This window comes from Apium graveolens, chromosome 6 (genome assembly GCF_009905375.1).
Source record: "Apium graveolens cultivar Ventura chromosome 6, ASM990537v1, whole genome shotgun sequence".
Lineage (NCBI taxonomy): Eukaryota > Viridiplantae > Streptophyta > Magnoliopsida > Apiales > Apiaceae > Apium > Apium graveolens.
In genome coordinates, this window is record NC_133652.1 from 194,464,463 (window position 1) to 194,473,342 (window position 8,880).

Here is an 8,880-nt window from a genome sequence, read left to right on the forward strand (position 1 = left end):
ATCTTCTATTAACTATTAATAAGAAATTTATCATGGAAAAAATCTATTTTAAGCACACATATTTCGAATTTATAGATTTTTAGACATAGCAACATGATTTCAAAAAGAGTAGCATGAAAAACATGGTTGATCATCATTTTAATATTTTAAAACTAGCATGCATGGCTAAACATAAATATATAATGAAAATTCAGTAGCATGCAAAGGATTTTAAAGCATGATATCTCCATAAAGCACTTAGTTAGCACATATATAAAATATATCTCATAGAGAGATCTTGAATTCACAAGAATCAAGAGTTTCTCTTTGGAGATCACATAAGAACTACACATGCATCCGTGGAACTTAAACTTCCAAGTCACAAAACTCTTGGAAAGTATATAAGATGAATGTAGGTAGAAGATTTACACTTGGAAAGATGAAGAATGAAATGAAAAATGGAAGGGGGTAGGGGAATGGGGCTTCGGCCGAGAGCAATGGTGGGAGGGGGAGGAGAGAAAAACTGTGATGTGTTGGAGTGTGGAGTGAGTGAAATGACTTCTCCCACTTTGATTTTAGTTTTATGCTTTTTGGTTGACAAAATGATGAGTGGAAGTGAGAATGTACAAAAATGTCCTCTAGCTAAAGTTAGGCCATTTTGCATGCAAGGTTAGTGTGGTAATTTGGTAATCAACAAATGAGTTAGTGGGGTTGGAAAGGTCTTATTTGCCCTTTGAGAGAATAGAAGGGTGATTTGCATGCAAGGTCTTCTATGTAATTTGCTAATTATAACAAATAAAATTTGTAAAGATTTATTTTTATAAAATAAAATACAAGTTCAAAAATTATAAAATTTATACCATAAAATAACTTGGATTTTTAGAAATTTTATAAAATCACTTTTGAAATTTTTGAACAAAATTACTTTTAAAAGAAAATTTCTCCAAGGTTTAGAATATTCCTTATAAATAAAAAATAAGGGAAATAAATAAACTCTTGCTTTGAAAAATCATATACTACATAAAGCAAATTTAAAATGCAGAAATTTTCATTTACACAAGGTACAACTATTAAGTATATTTACTTTCGGCTTTAATATCACACAAAATCCACAGATAATATTACATAAAATGCCGGTCATAACATACTATCCCTATTAAGGGTGAAATGCCAACCTTTATGCATTCCCCTAAGATTCATTTTAAGTTACCGAGGTTCTATCCTTAATTCCACCTTTAAAAAGGTACATGCATCCTTCCAAGGATAAATCAAGTCATATATCCTTGATAGATTATCTTATTTAATAATTCCCATCTCGATAGTCTATAGCAAATTTCACAATAGCATCCTTATTCAAAATGAGGTCAACCAATATGGCCTCCAAAAGATAACAACGGTTATCCGCTTTTCTTGCCTGATTTAGTAATGATAACAGGGATGTTCTAGAAGATATTGGTCGTGTTCAATGTGAACTTCTTCTTAATAAATCCTTATTTACTTTTGTTGTGTATCTCAACAGTCATCTCAATGTTGGGATATCTTTCATACCTGGCGTCTCCCTTTCTGGGTATCATGCCCCCGGTATTACACTTCACTTTCTTCAAGGTCACTTCCTTCATCCAATTTTCCTAATTTCTTACTTTCTTGTCTCCTCAGTCTATCCGCGTCTCCTTGTTTATCCTTCGGACTATCTCAAGGTTTCCTCGAATCCTCCCAACTTAAAGGGGATAAAATATAAGTATCTTTCATGCCTTCATCCATCAGCTTTAACTCATGGTGAATCACTCTCATCCTGACGATTACCTACTTTTCTATTTCTATTGCTACGAGTCTTTAGGGTTTCCTCATATCTAACTCCCTTATCATTCCTCCAACTCTATTGCCTTTATATTCCTTTCCACTTTAGTTTCTTTTTATCTACCTCTCTCTTGCAATCATTTCACGAACCCACTAATCATTGACTTCAAACATCACGTCGTTTTGGGATTCTAGTCCTCAGAACAAATCTTGACAACTTTTACAATCTTAGATTCATAATTTATCATACCCGTCTACCTTTGTTTTGGTTCTAAAGCTTCTACACTATTTCCATAACCTTGGGAAGTACTTTCCCGAAACAATTGACTGAACTTTAATCAGTTTATTATAACCTCTGGCTCCGTGCCTTTCTTGGTCTTTCACCAGCGGGTGGCCTCTCTCTTAGGAGGGTAAGTGACAAAAATAGTCTTTTGTGATTCGTCCATCATTTAGAATCTCAAATGATTCCTATATTTCCTTTAGCCAGGCTCTCGCCTCTATTGGGTTTGCTTGTTCCTTGGAACTCTGAGAGCTTAGCGACTTAAAGGTCCTGAAAGAATTTCCCACTGCACTGTCTCCTCAGGGTGGTGGTTGGGGATAATAGTCTAAGTTCTTTTTAGACAGGTCCATGAATTGCCGTATAGGAGTACCGTCTCGGGTCTCCTTTCCTTACTCGACAATCTGTTTCCTTAGTATGAAATGTTTCATCCTTCTCCCATACTTGGGGTTATCTTATACGTTAAAAATCCTTGTTTTCCACTTCATTATGTTATGGGCTCCTTCTTTCTTAATGGCAACCTCCCTGACTATCACATTCAGGGTTTGCCCTAAATCTTATTCCTCGAGCTATGGATTTCATCTAAGATCCAGTCCTTACACTCTTAAACGTTTGGAACCACCCAAATTCTGTAGGAATACCTCGTTATTCTATTATCATCTTTCTTGGTATTAATCTCTTCTCCAGTCATTGACTCTCTTCCTTCATTCATCACTTTTTCTTGGCACAATATGATCTTTTTCGATAATTCGGGCTGTATTGCAATCTCAAACAGCGTTTCGGTACCGGCTCCGGTTACCTTCACTTCTATTTCCATTTTCTCAAAATATTTTATCAACTCTCCCAAAGAAATTTTCATCTTGAGTCTCTCCTTTATACTAAGGGCATTAGCCACCATTTTGGCTTTCCCTGGATGATAAAGAATCTCATAATCGTAATCCTTGATTAGCTCTAACCACCTCCTCTGGCGCATGTTGAGCTCTTTCTGCGTGAAAATGCACTAGAGCACTTATGGCTTGTGTAAATCTCGCACGTCTCTCCATACAAGTAGTGTCTCCAATCTTTAGGGCAAAACTATTGCCACGAGCCCAAGCTCATGGGTGGGGATATCGAATTTTATATTCCCTTAATTGTGTTGACGCGTACGCGATTTCCTTGTTGTGCTGTATAAGAAGCACCCTAATTCCTTATGCGAAGCGTCACTACAAATCACAAAATCTCCTTTTCCATCCGGCAACGCCAACATAGGAGCCGTCACCAACCTTTGCTTCAGTTCTTGAAAGCTGTTCTCGCATTTCTCTGTCCATTCGAACTTCTCAGTCTTATGAGTAAGCCGCGTTAAAGGGGCTACTATCTTTACGAACTTGAACGAACCTCCGGTAGTGACCGACCAATCCTACCTCTGGTAGTTTCCCTAACCATGGTTATCAATTCCTCAGTGGTCCTTTATTCATTCTTTTCAGGATCCCCCACGGGATCCTCCTCAGCAACAATCCCTTCTAAGACAACATCCTCAACCGCTACATCCTCAATATGAACATCATCCGATCCTGCGTTAGGACGCTCTATCGGATCCACAGTCTGATCTCCAATAAGTAATAACACATCATCGCGCTGTTGCTCATTAACCTTAGGGTTCGGAGTCCCGCTACCATATACGATAACGAACTACGCTTCTATGACGATATTTATAAGGGTTCCCATAAGGGTTTTAACTGTCAGTACTACGTTAGGTAGTCCGACTATGAACTTGGCAAGAGTCCTTATTATCTTAGTGAACTTATTATTTTAACGTCACATCATCTCTGAGGTTTATAACGCTTAGCTCTGATACCATTTCTGTAACACCCCCATATTCGGGGTCGGGGATCCGGGTTGTCACGATTTCCATTTCCCTTAATAATACTTAATCTTAAAAATCAACCAACTACTGCGTACCACAAGTTATAGTCTCAGAGATGAATACCAAACTGTTATTCCCAGTGGACTAACAATGAGATTTACAAAAGGGGGTTAAATGTAAATCTCAAAACTTTTTCAAGTTTTAAGTAGTTTCTAAGGCTAAGTGTTTTAATGAACAAATGTGTGTGAATTGCTTGAAGCTAATACATACACATATATATTCAAACACAAATGTAAAGAACACAAAGAACTTAAAAACTTTTCTGGTGGATTTGTTGTTCCATCAGAGATGTGTTATTTCAGAAAATCTGTGATTCAAAGAATTAAATCACAGTTGCGTCCTAGTACAAACTAGATGTTTTTCTTTCTGGATTTTTCTAAACAGCTCTGGAAAATTCACCACCTAATTACTAGCTGCTACTTGGTTTATATATATCACCAAGTTTACAAGTGAAGAAAAACTGTAAAATATAATTAAAAGATTCTTCACATGTTTCTTCTTCATTTCTCTATCCAATGCAATTTAGGTTTAGCTGTGAATCTTTGAATACTTCCTAGTTTGCACCAGAATGGAAATGCTGCATTTTCTTGATTCCTCCTAGAGGCTGCCACATTCCAGTTTATCTCTGTCAACCCATGTGCCTCTGTCAGCTTATGAATTGTCACTATCAACTGCTATTGAACTAAGCATCTGTTGAAGCTTTCATCCGTTAATGACTTTATCCGTTGAAGCTTTATCCGTTGAAGCTTTATCCGTTGATGCATTAGCAGTTGAAGCGTTATCCATTGAAGCACTCATCTGTTGATGGATGTTATCCGTTGAAGCTTTAGAGACATCCGTTTAAGCTTTGTTTCTCACCCATTGAAGGCCTTTAATATCAGTTGATACTACTTCACTTATACAAAAGTACAAGGCATGAAATATTTACAATTAGCCCTCCTATTTGCATATCCACTAGTAGTCAACATGACTGATAATTTCCCACAACATCTAAGAATTACAACTTAAATACATAGAATGAAATGTTCTACAATACTAAACTTATTTCTAAGTAAAGCTACTCCTTCAACAGATAGCCAAAATGGTCTTATCCGTTGAGGCTACAAATACTAGATTTCTACTTAAGTGTTTTGTTTAACTTATCATCAACCTAATACACATATTCCTAACAATCTCCCCCTATTTATGTCTACTAGAACTGTAGGCATAAATTTGGGTTTAACTTGATGATAACAGAACACTTATCAAATATATGAACTGAAATAAAGTAGAAATTCAAAAGTGCTGCAAAAATGTGTATACTGAGATAGAATTGAAGAATTACATTGTTTCCAAGGGTGCTCCTTTAGCCTGAGTAGATTAATTTATTTTCCTTTATTCCCTTGTTTTCTTCCCTAGCCTCCTGTCATTCTCCTCTATTTGGAGTTGGAGTTGTCTGTAGAATTCAGCTTCATCTCCTTCATTGATGTCCAACTTAGATTGCATATCCTTAAGAGTTTCATTACTGGAAATCTTGAGCTGATCTTCAAGTCTGAAAAATCTTCTGACTCCTTTATTGTCTCTGAACTCTATCAACCAATGAGGTGATTTATGAACTGTAATTCCTCTCTCTGGGATGAGTAATTTTCTAGGCAAGGCATTGGGCTCCCACCAAGTTTTCCTTATGCTGGAAATCTTGTTGAGAATCTCAGTTTTGGCAGTCCTGGTAAAGCCAGAATCCCTTTTTACAGCTGAGTAGACTCTAACCAAGGTAGAATAGCCTTCATTCAGAATTCTATAAAGAGGCCAAGTCCTTTCCCCACTTCCTTTATATTTGAACACTAGTCTTTCTGGAAGCTGTCAGTAGGCATCTATTCCCCTTACTTCCTCCAGCTCATCCAGATAGAGTTCAATGTATGTAAATTCCTTTATGTCACAAATGTGAGGCTTAGGCTTAGGCTTCTGAGTGAATTTGATTGAGGTTAGAGGAGGTGTTGATTTGATTTTTCTTTTCTGTTTCTTTGATGGTGGAGAAGTGGTTAAGAAAGTGGGCAATTTGATGGTGTCCCAATCAATTGGTTCCTCCGTAGGAGTGATTGTTTCACCATGGATGTTTATGAAGGGGTCAGGCACAATGGGTTCAGGAATAGAAGGTAGTGGTTTGGATTTTGATTGGGTTTCTTCAGTTTCATCTACAATCTTCCTTTTTGCATTGGCCTTCTTTCTGTTCCCTTTCCGCCATTCCTTTCTTTCCTTACTTCTTTCTTCCACATCATCACTAAGCATGTCCCCCATACCTACATCTTCACCCTTGTCTTCAATTTCTTTCTTTTCTTCAGCTTGACTTGACTTTAGCTATTTTTCAAGCTTTTCTTGTGCTCTTTTGTCAGCCTTTAGCTTTTTAGCTTCTTCCTTCAACCTTCTGGCTTCTTCCCTCTTGGCTATTGAGAATTTGGGATGTCCTTGTATCACACAGATACTCTTTCCCTCTCTAAAGATAATAGCCATGTTCATTCTTTCAACCACATCCTTGGTCTCCTTGTGCTTCATGATATTACCACCCAAAACCTTGTCTTCATCAGGCTTTGGAAGAGGAAAATCCACTCCTTTCAACTGAGCAAGGCTTAGAGGATTCTTTGTAGAGTCCTTATTAGATCTGTTGTTAGGCTTGAGAACCATAGGTTTCAGATTCTTGGAAGAAGTCTCTCCAACCTTATTCCTCCTCACTGGCTTGAGCTCCATAATGATTGGCTCCACCTTTGTGCTATGCTTCACAAATTGTGATTTTGAAGTTATAGAACCAAAAATTTGTTGCATCCTTTCGTCAATTCTCCTCCTTTGCTCTTTGACTTTCATCTCAGCTGCTGCTATCTGGATTAGATCAATTCCATCAAGCTTTCCTTTGATTTGAAGTGTTGGAGAAGTGGTGATGGCAGGAACTAGCACTTTAGATATTTGAACTTTTGTTGATGGCTCTCCTTCCCCTTCCCCTTTATTCTCCCCCTTTTTGTTATCATCAAGGATAGGGGTCAAGCCTTGTGCTTTTTCCAGCTGCAAATGTAGACTTGTGTGAGATTGTTGATTTTGAAGAATTGTGACCACAGAGTCTTCAATGACTTGAACTCTGTTTTCCAACTTGGACAACCTCTTGTCAGCATCAGATTCTCTCCTCAATCTCAGCAACAAATCTTGCATTCAACCATAAGGCATGACTAAATCCAGCTTCTCAGAATTGTAGGATTTCAGATCAGCAATATCCTTTTTGAGTTCATCCACACTCATATTCTGCCTGATGTGCTGCAGCTGCAAGAGATGTAGAGAGTCTAGATAAGCTTGAAGAATAGCCTTGGTACCAGCATCTGAAGTGTCCTGAAGGGCCTTTTGAATAGCCATAACCTGCTTGACCAAAGCTACACCAAACTGTCCTGGTGTAGATTTCTTTGTCCATGCCCATTCAGGAATTTGAAACAGAACTTGGGCCTGCATCTCCCCCTAAGTTCATGCTCCCATCTAAAGAAATAGAGTCATCATCATTAGAATTTTACTTCAAATTCTTCAGATGGCTCACCAGCTTGAGAAGACATCCTATTAACAGCAGCTTTATCTCTTTGAAGAGATTCTGAAGTGTGCACTATGTTCAAAGTCCGCTCTGCCTCCACATTGCCCTGAGCAGCCAACAGTTGATAGGCTGAAATAGGATGAGTAAAAGTGTCAACATCCAAGGAAATATTGTCAATTTTAGCTTTGTAATGTTGCTGAAATTGTCTTCCCTTTTCAGCATCATCCACAATCATTGACTCACTAGCAATGGCTGGATCCACCCTTATAGCTTCTGTACCTGCTTTTCTCTCATTTTCTCTATATTCTTGCATCAGGGGCTCCCCCTGGCTCACACACACCCTCACACCCTCACCCTCACCTACTAAGGTGGCACTCCCCTCACTCACTTTTGCCATGCTGGAAGAAATAGCATACATATTTTGACTCTCAACCTCTCCTTTTGCCTGGGAGCAACCCAGCCTCTCACTCAAATTATCACTCCCTTCCCTCAATCCTAGAAGTGATTGACAGTAACCATGTCTTCTACACTTGGAATTGATTCAATTATATGTGTAGAGACCATCAACGGATAGGGAGTATCCGTTGAAGTGGAAACTGATGATATCAACGGATAACTGCTGTTAAGCTTATCCATCGAAGAACAACCACTTGTCAACGGATGAGAGATATCCGTTGAAGAAGGAAAATATGTAGATATTGAAAGTGACATAATTGTTGAATCTGTGTGAATTAATTTTAAGTGAGGTGACACAGATTCTTCAACTAAGTCTGAAAGAATTGGCTGATGATCCAACAAATCATCTAAAAGATGATGATCAACAGGATTTGAGTGGGGCTCCTCCCTGAGTTTTAAAGAGGGAGAATTAGGAATTTATGTGAATATCATATCCACATCCAGAGATGGTGATGGAGAATTTGGTGATTGATGTGTGTCTATTATAAGAGAATGGGGCTGTGACTCCACATTTGTTGGAGCCACATCAAGCTAAATTTGAGAAGGCAAAGATACAGGTGGATGTATCTGTGCAGTGTGTGCCCCTTGTGTTGAAACTAGGGTTTTAGCCTTCTTTCTTCTTGAAAAGGCTTTGATAGGTGAATGTGTGGTTTCAGTGTCCCTCCCTCTTTTGTTCTGTGTCCCTGGTTGGGGACTATTTTCAATAGCTGGATCCTTTTGGGAGGATGCAACTAGGGATGTGTTTGAATCCTTTTGAACCACCACAGTCTTTTGAGAAACTGTGGCTTGGCTGGCTAGGGTACCACTCACCTCTCCCACCTAATCTTGGGGGGTTTCTTGATGTTCACCCTTCCCCCTTCCCCTCACCACTCACACCCTGTTCACTCCCTTCAGGGTTTATGGTAGTTGTTACAACTGTTGTCTTTTGAG